Genomic DNA, 21,037 nt, shown 5'->3' with positions numbered 1-21,037 from the left:
CCCTTACTCTCCCCTACTCACGGTATGAGCATATTTATCGATAACATAGTAACATAAAGGAGAAAATTTTATGAATTTTTTGTCTTTTTTTGCAATGACAAATTCATTTGAAACTTATTTCAGATAAAAAGTTAGTGTCCTATTTTTCAAAAATTCGAATAGCCGTGAAGAAATAAATTCTCAAAATTTTTAAGAAGCATTTGTTATATATATATATATATATATATATATATATATATATATATATATATATATATATATATATATATATATATATATATATATATATATATATATATATATATATATATATATATATATATATATATATATATATATATATATATATATATATATATATATATATGTATATATATATATATATATATACATATATATATATGTATATATATATATATATATGTATATATATATATATATATATATATATATATATATATATATATATATATATATATATATATATATATATATATATATATATATATATATATATATATATATATATATATATACGGGCTAACCGTGGGTGGTTTTCGTGGTTTTCCTCTCCATGAAACGCAAATGTAGGTTAGCTCCATCAAAAAATCCTCCGCAATTGCAAAAATTCTCCCAATACTTGAAAAAATTGTTGCAAAATAAATAAAAATATATGTATAATTAACGTAATGAAGGACAATTTTCGAATTTTTTGCAATATTCTGCAACTAGGAAATAATTTTAAACTTGTTTCAGATTATAAAGTGAGCATCAATTCTTTTAAAAAAAAACCCAAATGTGTCAAGAAATAAGTTCTCAAAATTTTTTAGAGGCAATTTTTACTCCAAACAATGCTTCGTTATGTGCATACATATGAAAATAAAGGAGGACATTTTGCGAATTTCTTAAAATTTTTTGCTGTGAAGATTTCATTTGAAATATGTTTCAGATTGCAAAAGTAAGCGTCAAAGTTTGTCAAAAATACCCATATATGTGTAAAAATAAGAGCCCAAAATTTTTAGGAAGCATATGTTCAGTCCAAACCATTCTACGTTAAGAGCATTAATATAGTTAACATAATGAGGGATATATTGCGAATTTTTTATAATTTTTTGCAATGTGGAAATTGTATAAATTTGTTCTAGATTTCAACGTGAGAGTCAATTTTTCCAAAAACACCCATATCAGTCAAGAAATAAGTAATCAAAAGCTTGCTTCAGAGTAAAAAGGTAACGTCAAATTTTTCGAATATAACCATAGTTATCAAGCGGTGATACAAGCAGTACTGTTTTTAGTTTTGTTTTTAACTTTCATACCATCAATTGCATGTTTGAATCATATGTGTGTTCTAATGGTAGGCTAAATTGAGTAGATGCCGACAGGCCTGTGTAGGGGGCAGGGAACTGTCCTTGCATCAGAAAGGTTCTGGGTTCGATACCCGGGCAAGGCATGGATGTTTCTTTCTCTCTGTGTGTGTTCTATGTTCTTTCTCCTTTGTGTGTGAATGTGACCCGCCCTATAAACGGGTTGTGGTTGTGTGAATAGCGTGGCAGAAGTAGAATTCTTGGCCATAGATAGCGCCACTGAAAAACAGGAACAATCGCACCCCACTGCCAAAACAGGCATACGACGAAAAAAAAAAATTTAATGGATAAATCTCAGAAAAAGCACGAATTTATATCACCTAATATTTACAATAAAAATGAAATATTTTTAAATTAATATAAATGTTATTGATATTGTAAATTGAACTATTATGATAATTTTGAAAGGACATAAATTTCAACTGCTATTTAAAAATTAAAAACTTTCGACTTAATGAAAACAAAATTATCAATCTTAATATCTTCAAAAAAAATAAGGACTCGCCCCTTAATTTTCATAACTTCTTTCTTGCCTCATTGAACATTAACTAGTAGTTCAAAATAAAATAGAACTTGCTAAGTTGAGTAATCATTTTCAGCTATCGAAATCACCACCAAGAAAACTCAAAATTCTTTTAATCATAGGTTTGGAACACCCAATCGCATGATCGAAACTTTTTAAATTCAAACAAAAACTCGTCGAAGGTGACTAAAATTAAAGAATTTTCACCTTTTTAAAATTTCGTTCTTCTACATTTTTTAATACATTTTATTTTCATAAATAAATATATATATTTTACATATTTCTTTCTTCTACAAATGGCTACGTTCAATTGCGAGATAGCATTAACTGCTATACTCAGCCAGTTGTCAGCAAACGATCAAAAATATGCTCACGCTGGAAGAGACTTTTTTTCCTTCAATCGTTTACTTTTTCCTGTGGAATATCAATCAGATGTTTCTTTTTTGAATAATTTTCTTTTATCGTATCGTATTCTATCTCTCTATTCTCATTTTTGTAATTAGTAAATTTAAATATATTTTGCACAAGTAATTATGCGCATTTTAAATCCGTATAATTTATCAAAATTGTCTGAACGCAATATAATGCAAAATGCATAATATTCCATTCATAATTTATCAAAATTTCCGCCATAACATAATCAATATTAGTTCAACTGTACACAGAATAGAATGAAGCATTCTATTAAAAATTAAAAGATTATAAAACGATTACAAAAATGCTTAGTTCATGGAATTGTTTACATAAAAATTGTGTTATTTTTCTGCAATAATATTTTTGAATAAAATAAATCATATCAATAGTTTGTTTGTGGCTATAAAAGTTGTGAAAAATTTATAGTTTTTTTAGTAATGATTCTAAATCTCATCTTACGAATCTTAAAGAAAATGTAACCATATACATCTATTTTAAAAGCATTCAAATTCTTTCTTCTTCTGTAGATAATATAATTTAAGTTTATTTGAATTTTGTTCAATATTTGGACAAGGGCTGTTTTACATTTAAAATCTTTTTTCTGACATTGTAGAGCAATAATGTACGGAAACAAATTCTTTTTCAAAGTCATGTATGAAGGCTTTCGGAAATACACTCATGAGTGTATTTCCGAAAAATCAAAGAAAAACGATAATCTTTGATTTTCTAATCATTTACTTATACGTACAAAGTAGTCATTACGTATGTAAAATTTCGTTTCATTTTGATAACTCCTTCTTGGTGCGCTAATTTTTTTGTCCATGAGTGTATTTAAACAGGTCACACTTTTGAATGTAATCATTGTGACCAGTTGCGACTCTAATTGTGTATGTGGGGGGGGGGATTCACATATTTAATTGAATGAGATTGGTTACGAAAAAAGTGTTTAAAGACATGTAAACTGTAAATTTTCTGTATTTGAGTGGAATCATAGGTGAGACAAGTCGCATAAAAATATACAACGAAGGCAACAAATTTTCCAAGTGACTTTTGTCCTAGTAAAGTATATTTGTAACTACCAAGTCATAAAAGTCACTATAAATAGTCATGGATACTTTTATTTAATATCACAAGACAGAGTAACATCAAAGTCACATTATGACCTCCTTGAGACAGTTCAAAACTCTCACACTATGACTGAGACTGCTGTGACCGTTTTCGATTTTACACTCTATAACAAAAAAATCGACGCACCAAGAAGGAGTTGTCCGATTGAAACGAAAAATGGTGGATGGGAAGACAATGTACAGAATAGTAAATGATTAAAATTTCAGAACAATTGAATAATTTATTGCAGAGTTACAGTAACAAGTTCAATAAGGTGTTGATCCGCCTCTAGCCTGGGTACAAGCTGCCACACAGCGTGGCATAGACCGATAAAGCTCCCGGATGGTCTCTTGCGGTATTTCCTGCCAAATTCAATCCAATTGTCGAACGAGGTCAGTAACATTCCGTGCCAGATGCAATCGCCTTCCCATCATATCCCAGACATGCTCCATGGGAGAGAAATCTGGTGATCTGGCAGGCCAAGGAAGAGTTTGACAAGCTTGCAGACAGTTCATAGCAACACGTGCAGTATGTGGTCTGGCATTGTCCTGCTGAAAAACCAGCCCAGGGCACTGCAAAAGGAACGGTAGCAAAACAGGTCTTAGAATGTCGTCGATGTACCGCTGTGCAGTAAGTGTACCTCTAATGACGACCAAAGAGGTTCGGCTGACAAAGGAAGTGGCACCCCAGACCATAATGCCCTGTTGAGGGCCGGTGTAGCGTGCAAAAGTGAAGGCAGGATCCCCCCTCTGCCCTGTTCGTTTCCAAATACGTCTGCGATGATCGTCTGGACACAGTTGGAAGCGGGATTCGTCGCTAAAGACTATACGTCCCCAGTCGGCATCATTCCAGCCATATCTGTTCAAAACATTCATGCATACGAAATTTCAAAGCAATCGGATGATTGCTTCTTGGTGCGTCGATTTTTTTGTTATAGAGTGTATTATGACATAACTGGGAAAATCTGTACTAACTGAGAAAGAATCACTTTTAAGATACTTGAAAGCACATTAAATTTTGTAACAAATTCTCTTTAGAGCTCTAATTTAGTAAATAAACTAATAAAATGCTTCTAAACTATGCTAATTTTTAAATTTAACCATTTGCACTGGAAAGACGTGTCAAGCGACGAGGATAACCTAGGACGTTGGGCTCGTGTTCATGAGAACGAAAGTTTAAATCGTGTCGGCAGAAAAACTCCCGCGTATTAAATGGTGACTGGTGCAAGTTAAATCTGTCAAGGTCACTAAGTCCTTCAAGTTCCTATAACAAAACAAAACCTCTGGGGGTACTGAATCGGAGATTGATCGTTCTCTGGTTCAGGTCAAAATTACGATTTGTAAATGAATGAATAGAGTATGATTGGGTCCTCCCTGTAAAACGGGCTGTGACGTATGTGTGCCTAAAGCAATAGATGGTTTACGATTCTTGGCAATAGATGGCGTCACTGAAAAAACAAGAAACACACACTCTGCCTTAAAAATTTGCTTTATTTCAAGCAGGCTTGCTGATGGCAAGTGGCATAAGTAACAACAACAGACGTAACATGCACGTCTTTTAGACGACCAAAGATGAGCTATGCTCGTAGACAGGCTATCACAGAAATGAAAACAATAGTTCCGTTTTCTATAAAACATCAAAAACTCCACAATCTGCAGTGAATTGCAGTTGACTGTTTTGGATTGAATTCTTTTTAATCTGTGAATTTCTTATCAACGCAAGCGCTTAATTTACTTTTTACTAATTATACTCTTCATCAGCAAAGCAAATAGAACACCGCAACGTATCCTAGGTGAATAGTTTAATATTTGATACATTTTAACTTAATATTTGCTTCAAAGTAGACAAAATAAATTTTATAGCTTATTTCCCAACTTATATATTGTATGTAAAAAAAATATCTGTTCGAGTCTGGTATCTTCTTTGTAAACAAATTTTCTTGTTACTTACGCTTTAAATGGAAAGGAAAACGTTAACTATGAAGTAAATCGTGGTAAATAGTTAAGAAAAATAACTTTTAATTAATAATGCGAGTTTGTGGGATAAATTTTTTCGTAATATTATACCATATACTGAGAAGATATTTTGTGTTTCGATATTATAATATATATTAAATTTGTTTTTAAGGATTTCTTATTGCCAAATATTTTCAAATATTCATAAATATATACGTGAAAATTACTCATAAAACAAAGTAATCGTTACTCAAATCGTTACAAAGTAATGAGTTACTCATTTGGTCCCTTTCTGCTATAAATTTATTTGCTTATGAGGAACTAAAATATTATCCCATAACATTAAATGTATTATGTCATAAATAATTTAGTCATAATAATTAGGTCTTAAATAATATCCTAGATCTGAAAAGGCTAGAAATTGTGACCAAAAAAGCTAGAAATTGTGATTTTATCAAAATAAATTTTAAAGTTTAAAAAAATTTAAAAATAAAGGCAAATGAAATTTAAAAAAAGTGCAGAAATAAATTCAAAATTAATTATTTAAAATGATTAATAATTTAAAATGAGATTTTAGAAAAATTTCGATTTTAAAAAATTAAAATGTAAAAAAAAATGTCAGAATAAATTTTAAAAAATTAAGTAATTAATTTTTAAAAAAAAACCATCTTGAAGAGGACATTGAAATTATTGCTACATTTTTTATTACCTGTTTTAAGTTTTATTTTAATATTATATCAACCATGAGCACACCTTGTTTTTATGATGGATGTCCTTGAATTTTGATAACTCAATTCAAAATAATTATTGCTCGCATCAGCTTTATCATCGGTTTATATTCAAGTACAATATCATTTAAAACCATTTGAAATATTGATTTAGAATTGAATTACTTACATTTTATTTAGGATTACTGATCTTATCTGATGGCTTCTATAAAAAATAAAAACCGAAACCAACAGAAATTTGCTATTGGTGCCTTCATCCTGAATCATTTAAGCCACTTTTTAATTTCTGCCAAATTGCGACTTTAGAGATTTAAAATGATGTACAGTTACACTCTTAATGAAAGTTTTCTGAAACAAGTATAAAACTTTATGGTGAACAATCATGGTGAAGTTACCTTTTATATGGGGTAACCAGCAATAACAATTCAAGATTTCAATTATGTTGGTAATGGGGTAACAAAATGCCTTTAAATGAATTTATAGTGCTTAAAACATTTATTTGTAAAAATAAAAGTGTAAAAAGTATATGTATTTTACAATTTTTCAGTATGTCCGATTTTTGCTTAAAAGAGCTTAATTAAATTATTGAATTTCAGTTAGCATCAGGCATGCATAGAAAAGCATATAGTATTAGTTATCTTAAAGGTATATAAACTTAGCAAAAAGCTTAACTAAAACGTGGAACTTATGGCATGAAAAATAACAACTTCCGATGAAAGTACCTAAAAAAATACAGTTTATTATAAGCGTAAATTATTGTTATTTTGTAAGCAATGCTTGCCTGGAGCGTTTTTTCCAGACATTCTTTTACAATTTTAGCTACTTCTTTTAAAATTGATTTAATACTTCCAACTTGATTTGGGGATTTGATGAAAAGCGTTATTTTGCAATTAGCTACGATGCTTCATGTCGGTTGAAAATAGATGAAGATTTAGGTGTGGTTATATTTGGGAATATCATTAAAGCACAATTACTGTTTCTAAGCTCTACTATTACGCATGAAAATGAAGCTCACATGTACACCCAAAACAAGAAAAATGTCATCTTTCTCTTTCTTCTTTTTAGATTCATTCCTATGTATGTATCGACTATATAGTTTAAGCCCATTTGTCCTTGTGCCTGCTGTTTTGCCCAAAATTGCGTGTTCAAAACTAAATCGTATCAAAACGGAATAGTTGCATGGACCCTGTTCAAGGGCTCCCATAGGTCAAGGTCAAAGACTTGTTGAAAGAGAAGGCGGTATAGAAGGGCTGGAATTCCAATCGATGTCTTGAGGACACAGACAGTACAGATACTGTAATGATGTCTAAGATGGTCGCTTCATTATGCTCAATAACTACGTACACATTGATTCCATGTAAGTAGCATTTATGTTTTATCCGTGACGAAATATTAAGTCAATACAGGCTATCAACATTTTAGACACTTGTTTTTATGATGCCATTAACAGCTTTATATTTTTTACCTGCTAATTAACTCCTCTCATGTTATTCCGACTGAGGGGCTGTCCATAAATGTTGTTACACATCCTTCCTTCCTTTGTTGTCACATAAGTCATGTTATTTTACCAAAACATCATTTGCATTTTAGAAGTACTTTATTATAGATCATATTTTAATTGTCCTTTGATTTGCGAGCTTAACTATAATGATTGTATATGGACTTATTTTGCAGGAAAAAAGAATGAGATTGAGCCAGGATGATTCAGTTGTAAGGCACTAAACTGAAGAATTGATGCGGTGGGTTGAACCCCATCCAGCTTCAAATCGATGTTCACCCACCTGTTCGGGAAGCGGCAATGTGCTAACACCAATCATGCTGTTGATTATGAACTTGTGGTACCTTTACCTCCATGACCCTTTAGGCCCATAGCGGGAATGCTTTAGTTTAAGAACGAGGATTATAACAATAAATAAATAAATCTTTTAAAATAGTAATTAAAGATTTAAATAAAATAGTCAATGAAAAAAGTCGTACTTGGGAATTTGATATATTTTTTGATTTAATTTTTTCTATTTTATGAACTCAAAATACTCTTTAATAAATTGATTTAAGAAAAGAAACATCTCATTAGTAGTTTACGTATAATAAGACCTCAAAATTAGTAAGTTCTCTTTTTTTAAAATAAAAGTAATATAAAATTATTTAACTTACTAGTTTTCAAATGTTTTTACTTTAATCGAAATGTGTGATGTCACAATTCTTGTGACTCCCGTACTCCCACTTATCTCTAACTGCTCCAATTTCACGCACTCTTTTAACCCCTTCCAAGCGTAACAACATTTATGGATGGTCCCTTAGTTTTTCGTTTTCATAAAGAATTCATAAGTATGTTCCAAACAGAAGCAAATGATTGTGCTTAATATAAATTTTGCAATTATTTTCAGTAATTGTTCTTAATCTTATATTAGACATGATTCATTCTAGTAATTAACGCTTCTATCCTATGATTGATAATTACTGTTGATATATTTTTCTCTTATACAAATACAGTAATAATGTAATATTGCAAAACAATTACATCTTAATTGCCTCGAAATATCAATTCTTTTTTCACAAATTCTTTTCTCGTATTAGTGATTTTTTTTAATTTCTCTATGTCTTCCTGAGAAACAAGTTTTAAATAATGGCAAAAAATGTGATTTTTTACTTTGAAAAATGTAGTTCAGAAGAGAGAAATTCATTCGTGTGATGAATTTTTTTTTTAAAAATATGATTAAAGTTAATCATATTTAATAATAGTTAAATATGACTGAAGCAGAGTTGAACAAAAATGCAATCGATTACATTTTTTGATTACAATAATCAGTTACTTGTGATCATCACAATTTTCAAAAATTTTGATTTTAGCTGTAATCATGATTGCAATATTAATTACAGTAATCAATTACTTGTAATCTTGATTACAGCTGTAATCAAAATTTTGATTACAACTGTAATCATGATTTCAAGTAATTGCGATTACAAGTAATCACAACGAAAACGATAACGGGTAATCATGATTACAAGTAATCAAAATATATTACTGCACGTAATCATGATTACAAGTAATCGTGGTTTCACGTAATCAAAATATACGATTACAAGCTATTACGATTGTAAACTATAAGCAAATTCATTATGTGAAATTTGTAATCACGCTTACAAGTAATTGATTACAGTAATTGGTTATGTAATCAAGATTACAGTTGTAATCTTAATTATGAATGTTTGTAATCATGATTACTAGTAATTGATTACCGTAATCGAGTATTGTAATCACGATTACAGTTGTAATCAAAATTTGTATTCATGATTACAAGTAATTGATTACTGCAATTGAAAAATGTAATCGATTCATTTTCGTCTACTCTGATGTAATCAAGAATTTTGATTACTTGTAATCGTGATTACAAGTAGTTGATTACATAGCTGTAATTATCTGTAATCAATTACAGTTGTAATCGATTACTGTAATGGACGGCCAACTCTGGATTAAAGTAACCGAGTTTTAAATAATGGCAATAAATATGATTTTTACTTTGAAAAATGTAGTTTAGAAGAGAGAAATTAATTCGCGCGATGAAATTTTTTTTTAAAACTATGATTAAAGTTAATCATTTTTAATAATAGTTCAATATGATTAAAGTAACCGAGTTCTAAATAATGGCAAAAAATGTTGTTCAATATCTCAGAAATATAGCGCCAACTTGGCATCTTTGTCTCGGCATCCTCGCCACCGTTTCTTGTAACCTTTATAGCTATAGCGTGCTCGCAGCACCAATCATAATAAAATCTTAATTACAGTCCATATCTATTTTAATCATTTGTTATCAAACGAAGAAGCATAGAATTTAAACTAATTGGTATCAAACAAATGTGATTTTTACTTTGAAAAATGTAGTTCAGAAGAGAGAAATTAATTCGTGCGATGAAATTTTATTTTAAAAATATGATTAAAGTTAAACATAGTTAATAATAGTTAAATATGATTAAAGTAACCGAGTTTTAAATAATGGCAAAAAATATGATTTTCACTTTGAAAAATGTAGTTAAGAAGAGAGAAATTCGTTCGATGAAAATTTTTTTAAAGTTTTTAAATGTTTTCAATTATCAGGGAAAAATATGAAGCATTATATTTTTTAGCAATTTTTACTTATTGTAAGATATTGCGTTCACATTTTGATAATAAAACAAAATTCACAGGACCAAAAAATTAAGATACACGATAAAACTGTCCTAAAGTTTATTTAAATCAAATCTGTTACATTTATTGAAATATTTGGTTATAATTAAAAAATGCAACTGAAATTCTGCTTTTACATCGTTTCGTGTAATGATAAAATTGCATTAAATATACAGTCAAGCCGAGCTATAGTGAACCTTCAAGGGACTGAAATTTTGTTTCACTATTTAAATAATGGTTAGGCAATTTAAATAATGGTTCCAAACTCTTCCCTTTTATTCAAATAAATGACTGAAAAATGTGTTTATTACTCTTCGTCTTGCTATTAGTAATTCTTAGCTGATCCTCAACATCACTTCTCGACTCTCAAATTATTTTTCCTGTTATTCCGCTTTTTAAACTGTCTAACCTGCCATTCGAGCACATTCACAAAATCGCTTAGCAAATTCATCGACAAATACTGGAAGATTGCGGCTTCTTCGAATTCTGAACCACTTCAGTAATGCTTCTTCAACATCAATGGAGAAAGTTTTACGTTTACAGCTCGCCATAGTTAAATTTGAGACACTTGTTTGCAGACTTTTTTTAACTGAACTGAGAGGGCCTTATCAACACAGATTACTGTCCAACCCTTTGACCAATAATGAATAATTCCCTCTGACAGAAAATGCATATTGACACCTTACAAGTGCATCATTTGCCTGGAAACATCTGCTTGGTTTGTTTAGGGATGGATTGGAAAGTGAGATAAAAGACAGTAAAAAACGCTTATCGCTACCCTCTATAGCTGGTTTTAAAAATCACTATATGTATTTATTTTGAAGTAGAAATTTCAAAATTATTTCAAAAAAATCAGTCGAAGACAGAAAAAAGTTCATTATATCCACATAAAATAACATTATACATGTATAGCAAGGCACGGGACCGAACATTTCGTTCACTATATCCGGGAGTTCACTATAAACAGTGTTCACTATAGCGGGGTTTGACTGTATTAGATTCTCATAATTTTGACTGGTTATTAGTTCTAAAAAAAGTCTTTCTGGCTTACTAGAATCACCATCAAAATGCATCTCTAAATCAAAAAATTGAATTCTGATTTCTCTTATATCAAAGGAAAGCCCTCAAAATAAAAAACAGAATCGAATTCTTAGTTTCAAAATCTATGTATACATAAGAAAAAGTTTTGTTAGACATTCAAGTTTTATGTTACACTTGGCGTTTTTTCTTTGTTTACGTGAAAATTCTATAATTCGAGCGAAAGTTATAATATGTGATACTTTTTTTGTACAATCCTTTAAATGCTTCAGGGGACAGAGCGTTCGCCTTCCAATGAGGTGAACAGAGTTCGAATACCAGTGATAGCTGGTCGATACGAATTCCGCATCCGGCTTGCACCGACCACAGTGCTGACGTAAAATATCCTCAGTGGTGATGGGTTATCATATGATCATGGGATAGAGTCCTCTTGCCATCAGACTAACCGTGAGAAGTTTTTTTGGGGTTTTCCTCTACATCTAACGCAGCTGCTGGTTAGTTCCATCAAAAAGTCCTCCTCGTGGGTAAATTTCTTCCAATACTTGATCCAAGAGTACCTTTGTATTCTGGGTTGGGTTCAAAATTTACAAGGCTACGAATTTGAACATTAGTAGTCGTAAACCCAAAATTGTGTCCGATGTTGAACAATGGTTATAAAATAAAATATCTCCTTTAAATTTTTCCCTAAGATTGTTCCCTAAACTTGCTAGACTCATTCACAAAAATTGTTAATGCTGCACTTTTTATAAGTGTTCCAGTAGCTGAAAGAGTAAATTTATAAGTATCTTTGTAGCTTGAGAACCAGAATCTACAATTACTGCGAGTAGAGTAACCATCCATTATACTAGGAATAAAAATGTAGCCATATAATTCAGTAACTTTGAAAAATAGTAAAGCTGGAATGCTTAAAAAAATACATGCTGAATATATAATACCAAATAATATAATAATAAATAATGTAATAATAAATAATATAATAATAAATAATATAATAATAAATAATATAATAATAAATAATATAATAATAAATAATATAATAATAAATAATATGATTTTTATAAGTGTTCCAGTAGCTAAAAGAGTAAATTTATAAGTATCTTAGTAGCTTGAGAACAAGAATCTACAATTACTGCGAGTAGAGTAACCATCCATTATACTAGGAATAAAAATGTAGCCATATAATTCAGTAACTTTGAAAAATAGTAAAGCTGGAATGCTTAAAAAAATACATGCTGATAATATAATACTAAATAATATAATAATAAATAATGTAATAATAAATAATATAATAATAAATAATATAATAATAAATAATATAATAATAAATAATATAATAATAAATAATATAATAATAAATAATATGATTTTTATAAGTGTTCCAGTAGCTTAAAGAGTAAATTTATATGTATCTTAGTAGCTTGAGAACAAGAGTCTGCAATTACTGCGAGTAGAGTAACCATCCATTATACTAGGAATAAAAATGTAGCCATATAATTCAGTAACTTTGAAAAATAGTAAAGCTGGAATGCTTAAAAAAATACATGCTGATAATATAATGCTAAATAATATAATAATAAATAATGTAATAATAAATAATATAATAATAAATAATATGATTTTTATAAGTGTTCCAGTAGCTTAAAGAGTAAATTTATAAGTATCTTAGTAGCTTGAGAACAAGAATCTACAATTACTGCGAGTGGAGTGAACCATCCATTATACTCGGAATAAAAATGTAGCCATGTAATCCAGTAATTTTGAAAAATATTATTCAACTGGAATGCTTAAAGAAATACATGCTGATAACATAATAATATAATAATAAATAATATAATAATAAATAATATAACAGTAAATAATATAATAATAAATAATATAGTAATATAATAATAAATAATATAATAATAAATAATGTAATAATAAATAATATAATAATACAATAATAAATAATGTAATTTTTTTTAGTGTTCCAGTAGCTTAAAGAGTAAATTTATAAGTACCTTAGTAGCTAGAGAACAGAATCTACAATTATAATTATTGAGTAGAGTAACCATCCATTATACTCGGAATGAAAATATAGCCATATAATCCAGAAATTTTGAAAAATATTAAGGCTGGAATGGTTAAAAAAATACAAGCTGATAATATCATAATAAATAATTAAAAATAATAATAATAATAATAAATAATAATAATAATAATAAATAATAATAATAATAATAAATAAATAATAATAATAATAATAAATAATAATAATAATAATAATAAATAATAATAATAATAAATAATAATAATAATAAATAATAATAATAATAAATAATAATAAATAATATAATAGTGAAAGATATACTGGGACAAACCATTAGGTTAAGAGTTGCAACAAATGGAAATAGCGCAAACCAATGCATGTTCCAAATTGGTTATACCTTTCATTTTCTCAGAGGTGTTTAAATGTTTTTTCATAATATAAATTCGAAAAAAAAATATTTGTATTCGTTCCAATTAAATTTTTAAATTTTTCGTAATTACTACCATTCTCATTAACTGAATGTGTATTTGTTGACTCCTGTTTTGGCAACATTAAAAACAAAATTAATGCGAACCATTTTATATTAGCTAACATTATATTTCGTACTAAAAGTAATGCTTTAAAGGTTTGCTGGGAGTATAACAATGCGGTTCCCTTCCAGTGACACATATTATTTCATAAAAAATAATCCAACTTACAAAAATAATTGAAGTCCCCACCCCATTGCAAAGTGTTCTTTTTTTTCTCATAATAATTTCAAATTTTTATTCCTTTTATGAAAGATAACCCAGTTACTCTTGTCAGATGAAAAAGAAACGCTGCAACACCTATTTTCATCACATCTCAAATCCCGTTACTTCTAATTATTTTAATCTTTCGAGTGTTCCAAAGCACTATAGGAATAAGAAAGATATGTTAAATGGAAGAAAAAAAAAGACGATAAATAATATACGTGTAGCAGGTGCGTGCCTGCGTGCATCGACTTAAAAAGCTGCTTTTAGCAGGTGAACCCCGCTTAACCCTTAAAAAACGTCAACCGCAAGTTTTTTTTAATGCTTCTTCTGTCGATACGGGTGATTGTCTCAGATTACTTTCAGCTATTATTTACGCATTTTATTTTGTCCCATTACAAGCGGGACACAAAAATAACTAAATTGGTAGCTTGTTCTTCAGATTTTTTTTTTCGTGATGGAAAGGTAATAACTGTGTTGTATATAATGATGTCTAAAGTTTTGATGAACTAATTTGGAACTACAATAATAACAATTAAAGAAGGTGTGAACTCTTTACAAGTTTTCATTAATTCTTCTCCTTTCACCACCGACATTAGGGTGTGTAACGAAGAACTTTTTTTCGAAATTAAAAATTTCAAATCTATAAATAATTTAACCAAAACGTTTTCACCAAAATTATTTTTAGTCAATTTGAAAAATATCTAGGTCTTAAACGTAATTTTTTTTTAAACAAAAACATGAAGATAAAACAAATTTTAGTTTCAGCTCAAAAATGTTAAGTTTAGAATGTAAAGTAGCATTAAAATTTTTTTGCTTGAATCGCAACATTTAGATGTCCTGCAATTCATATGAAAAGTTTTAACTTACCCGGAATCTACATAAAAGACTAAACATTTAGCTGAAAATATCCCTATTTTAATGAAAATTAAGGTTTTCATGTAGTTTCTGGTAGACTTAAATGTTATATTTCACAATAAATTTTTTTCGACAAAATTAATACAATATAAAATTTGGTTTATTTGTATGCTTTAAAAAAATAACTTGTATGCTTTAAAAAAATTAAAAATTGCGCTTTGATTGAAAAATTAAACAGAAGAGATATGAATTCAAAATGTTATTTCGCAGTCTTTCTTCTAAGGAACAATTTCAGTTCTGTTTTATTTATCTTTGAAATTACAGGCTGTAGTGTAATACAATTTGTAAGATGCGGGAGGAAGGGTGGTGATGGGTGTCAAATAATTACATAGGACAGTGGAGACTGAGAGCGATTGATATTAAAGGGAAACAATACAGCAAAATTTTCAATCAATGAAAAAGCCTTTATTGCATTTTTCATTAGTTTATCTTTTTAAAGATTATTAAACCAAAATATTAAATTGATTTTCGTAAAAATATCAAAGCATAATATGTCGAGCCCGACGCAGGATGCGCTGTAACTTGTACGAACAAGTGAACTTGTGCACTTATTTGATTAATGAATTTGCTCCCGCCTATCAAATAATTTTAGTAAAATACTATAATTTTAAAAATTTTATTGATATTCTTTATTTAAGTTAGTAAAAGAATTAATGGTACTTTCAAGATATATATAGTTGAAATTGCAACTTATTTCTCTGTAAACATTTTAATGAAGGTTGAAAAGACAGTTTTAGAACTATTACCAAAAGTATCCGGACGCGAATTGCCAAACCATACCATAGATTATAAACGTGGCGATTGCAGGTGGAATTGGCGATGGATTACGCGTAAATGTGGTGGGAGAGCGAAATTGCATTAACCTAAACAGTGTAATGCGATTTTCTTTTTCTCCTCCTCGACTAGCCATGATGAATAAAAATAACTCATTAATTCTTTTTAGAAGAGAATTAAAAAAGAAAATAACCTTTTTATTGTCAGGATCACTTTACAAATACACTGTATTTATATTTTATTAAACTCCATAATTTATATTTTATAAAACGATCTAGTTTTTTGATATAACAGATTCAATTTTTTAATTTTTTTACAAGAATCGTGTTTGCGAAGAAATAAAAATAATTTATTAATGAACCAATCACAAAAAATAACATAACATTTTAATACCATGTCTTATTGGAACGCTATTTTGAAGAATTAATTCTATTTAACTTTTATTGTAAGAAAACATAACCTCTTCTATTTTAGTGATATTCTCTATTTTCTCTATAAAAGAATATTGTAAGCTTTTTTATGAAGATTATTTTTTTTAGAAATTAACAAAGACATATTATTTACTGGAAAACAATTAGAGAATTCAAAAATGTTAACACGCTTTAAAGTAATAGTTTCTTGAAAACGAAATAATCGATATTTTTAAAATAAAGTTTGAAAGAGTTTGTTTCATTACTAGAAGCATTCATTGAAAAAAATATATTAAATTACTGTTTTTGCATAATTTTATTAAATTACTTTTTTTACAATGAGATGAGATCTTAAACTTCGTGAAAAATTGATTCAATTCCTTAATATATATAAAAGTCCGTAAATACTTCATTCATTATGGAGGTCATAGATAACTTGATACTCTTTCAATATAAGAATAATAAATGCAATTAATAGAAAATGCACAATTTCAAAAATATATTTTATTTACATATATTGCGTACAGGTTATTTCGCAACGATCATACCTCCTGTTGTCAAATATTAATAAAAGTTATAACTTTCAACAACTTTTTTAGGCACAAATTTTTAATTCTCGAACTTAATACTATTCTTCATAGGAAAATATCAGAAAATTTATAAAAGAAAAACTATATTTTAAAATTGAGACATTGGCGACAGCAGAGGTTAGATGTATGTGCTGAGTATAAATAAATTATCTGTTGCAAAACTCACATTTAAGACTTAGATCAATTTATTATCAGGTCATAAGAGTGTTTTTTAATAAATAAATGTAGTGTTTGTTTGATTTATAATTGTAAGTCATGGGTGTTTAATGTTAAGTTATACATTTCTTTTGAAATAATTTTTGAAATATGCAAAGCAGGGCGGCAATCATTTCAACTTAAAAATCATCAACTTAACTTTCAATAACTATAGATAAATAAAAAGCAAAAATTTGATAAAAACTTTAAATGAAATACTTTTAGAAAAATTCTTTCCAATTAATATTTAAATAAAATACAATCGCTTCGCCTGAGTGATTTTGTAAGGAATTCTGAACTTTTTAATTTTACAAGTTAGGTGAAAAGTAAATATCTTACAATAGTGGTAGGGAATTAAGGAAATTCTAAATCTAAAGTTTGAGACCTAGAGCGTAAACATAGGATCATTAGATCAAAAATTAGTTTTAGATTTTTTGTTTACTGCTCACTGTACACTGAAACGTGATTTTTTTTTCTTTTGAAATTTTGATTTTAATGCCCTTACTTCAACCTCCTTCGAGTTATGCTTACTTTATAAATTTAATCTCAACTTTACTTTTCTCTTCACTTTTAAACTCTAAAAGACTTTTTCTCCATTTGTAAATTATAAAAAAAGTTATTAATCTGATTGCTTAAACAGTTAATTCATTAAAATTGGACATTCTCAATTAATTCCTTTTAATAGTCATTTATATTATTAGTAATAATTATTTGCACAAAATTATAATAAAGGAAAGTTTGATTAGAAATTTAAAAGTTTTTGCTGCAATAATTAGAGGATTTCTATTGACCAATTCAAGTAATTTTTTTTTCCGAAGCAAAATGCATTTTTATTTAGAATGGAACAGTACTGACTTAATATTTATATGATAAAAGACTCTCTAATCGCTAACACCGATGACAGGAAAAAATTTCGTTCTTTTTTCTTTTCCATAAAAAGTTTAAAACTTAAATTGTTGTTCTTTCATTATAAAGCAATCGTATAACATTCTCGTATCATGTAAAATTTTATGACGAAGTTACTTATCTACCGTTTTACAATTATAAAATGAAATAATTATTGAATTCTACTTGCATTTTAAAATGTAATACTCAATTGTTCTATGAATTTTACGATTATTATTATAAAACTGTGTATAATGAACATTTCAACTAAAATAATTAGTACAAAATAGTTGCTAAAAATTCTCTTAAACATTTATAAATATTATACATTTATAATTTTCAGCTTTTCGCATTATTGCTAAATAATCTCTACGTCGAAAAATATTTAAAAAATTCCATAATAACTGAAAATTAAATGATATTTTAAAAAAATTGTAAATGGTTATCGAGCAGAACCATTAAGTTTAATTAATGAATATAGAATTGGAAACAAAGTCTCTACTAAACAATAAAATTTTTTTAAATCTTTTATGTAAACAAACTTTATTGTAATAATCATTTCATTATTAAGGATTAAAGGTTATTGTGAAATTATTAATTTTAATTAGTGGATGAGTAGGTAAAGAAGTTCACTACTCGAAATACATTAAATGAAAGTTATGAAAGTATAGAAGGGGCTATGGAGGTAATAATATATAATTTTTTTTATCTTAGTTTTATTACGGCGTTCTAAAAAACGCTAATAAACAGAATTATGTTAACAGATACAAGCGATTATGTCGGCGCTATAACGAAAAAATACGCTTTGTATTTCATTTAATGCAAAAGAATCTAATGAGGATCAGCTTATTTGAAACTCTGAAATGTCACACCCATATATAACTTGGTGAATGATAGATACGTGATACCGAAAACAAAACAAAAACATAAGCACACAGCTGTTTGGCGAGTTGCGAGAACACTTCTTTAACTCCTATAGAAATTTTCGCCAACCCTTTTATAATCTATGGTATGGTTTGGCAATTCGCTATCCGGACACCCATTAGTAATAGACTAAGAGTTTTCTGTGACATATATTAACATGATGTTGGTCCCCTTTTTGCATCGATGACAGCCTGCACGCGAACACTTTCCACCAGTTTTTGATTAGTGGCCATAGGACTTCCATCACAGCTGAAGAGTTACGTAATCTGCTCTCAATCCAAAGGTGTTCTATAGGATTTAGATGGAGGCTATGAGATGGCCAGTCCAGTTTTTAAACACCCATTTCGTCAAACCACGTCTGTGCGAGCCTCGATGTGTGCTGGAAGTGCCGAAATATTGCCATAGAGTGTCAACATAAATCTCAAAGTTTCTAACCACAGGAAGTAACGGAAACACATGCTTCCATCACCATAACAACCGGATGTCCGGATTCTTTAGGATAGATTGTGTATGGCTCAAATAGAAGATCTAAAAACATATAAAGCGATACGTGTGGGTAGATCGACGAGAAAAAGACTATAGCAGGTAAGACAGCTGAAAATAATGGAGTAAAAGCATCTTATGAACCAGGTTTTGAGCATAGTTAATTGCAAAATTTCATATATTTACATTTATTGATCACAAAACTTTAAACGCAAATCACTCGAAACTATGTTTCACCCTGAATAACTTTCGTTCTAATGATCGGATTTTCACGAACTAAGTGTCAATCTTAATGATTCCTGGGGGTGACCTCAAATATGCTAATTAATTAGTGCTAACTAGTAATTAAGTTACGAAATCGGACACAAAAACGTACTTTCTCTCAATAAACATATATATTTTTTTACATATTTGGATTCTTAACCTTCAAAATATAAAGGGTAGCCGCAATCTGGGAAATATGATCCCCATAGTTTGGTCAGGAGAGCGATCCAAAGTTCGTACCCCTTAATGTTAATTTCACTTTTTACGTTTTTAGTCATATTTTCAAAACTAATAAAGCAATTTAAAGAAAATTGCACCCACTCATAAAACTCATTTACCCAAAGATAATTTCATGAAAAAAATAATTTTTAATAATTATTAATTATTTTTTATTATTTAATTAATTGAGGATGAAAAAATTTTTAATTATAAGGTATGAATTTTTTTATACCATATTAATCTACATAGTTTTCAATTGAAAAATCTAAAGTTTCAACTGTTTTTATTTATTAGAAGCTGAGAAAAATTAAAATTAATTATTTTAAAAAAAATAATTTGACGACAATAAAGAAATGATTAAATGGGGCGATTAATATTAAAATGTGATAAACTTGCGAGCGTAGTGTAAATTTCATTCATATTTTTTTCGCTAATAATCGTTTGCTAATCTTTTTATTTTTATTTCTTTCTGACTATAAAATACAATGTTTCCTTTTTAGTCGCTTAATAATTTATTTGCAATTTAGTAAAGTAATTTGAATAAAACATTTTGAATAAAAAACACTTTATTCAAGGAATGTCTAGTTTTATGAAATAGGATATGATATGATCTTCTGATAGAATATGATTATACACCAGATTGTGCTTATTTAATGTGATTATTTTTAATTTTTTGATTTTGTTTTTCTATAACTGATACAATTTCAATAATATACATTTTTAAGCATCTCTCACAACATCGCAAATTTCTCAACATCTTATAGGGTAAATTAACGAATGAAGGAACACTTAAGCTTAGCTTGCCTTTAAGAAAAAATCATAAAAATTTCAAAATTTGTAATTTTAGCTAAATGATGGTGTCGAAATATTTGTTATTAAATACAAATTACGTAAAAAAAATTTAGATAACTTACATAATAATGATTTAAGCTTTTGGTGGTTTAAATAATAGGTAGTAAGAAAACCAAGTGAAGGAACAGTTCTTACCAGTGAATAAACACTAAGTATTCCAATGAATGAACACTTAATTTAGAGAATGTTTGATGCTCGTTAGGAATCCATAGGCCACACAAATGTCTAAAAACAAGATTTTTCTTGGAATTACAACATATAACCACAGTTAACGTAGGAAATGTTACTTTTTTTTCAGTCATGGAATAAAAAGTAAAATATGTTTGAATACATAATTTAAAAAAAAAAAATGTTTTTCATTTTTTTTCACACAGTTTAATAGTCAGTTCTAAATTATGAATATTTATCATTGCGTAATCCGATTATGTTTTTATTATTATTATAATTAGATCACTTTTTTGTTTACTCT

At 28.3% G+C, this 21,037-nt stretch overlaps 1 long non-coding RNA gene across 1 annotated transcript in view; it reads left to right on the top strand.

The window, feature by feature from the left end:
* Window positions 1–7,983, top strand: part of LOC139427164 (uncharacterized) — a 38,908-nt gene extending 30,925 nt beyond the window's left edge. The window contains exons 2-3 of the long non-coding RNA XR_011638326.2: window positions 7,157–7,448; window positions 7,766–7,983. This is a non-coding gene — a long non-coding RNA (uncharacterized LOC139427164). The remainder of the gene's footprint in view (window positions 1–7,156; window positions 7,449–7,765) is intronic.
* Window positions 7,984–21,037: the final 13,054 nt, after the last annotated feature.

Source organism: Parasteatoda tepidariorum, chromosome 12 (genome assembly GCF_982258835.1).
Source record: "Parasteatoda tepidariorum strain Cologne lab strain chromosome 12, Ptep-v5.0, whole genome shotgun sequence".
NCBI lineage: Eukaryota > Metazoa > Arthropoda > Arachnida > Araneae > Theridiidae > Parasteatoda > Parasteatoda tepidariorum.
This window is presented reverse-complemented; position numbering and strand designations above follow the sequence as displayed.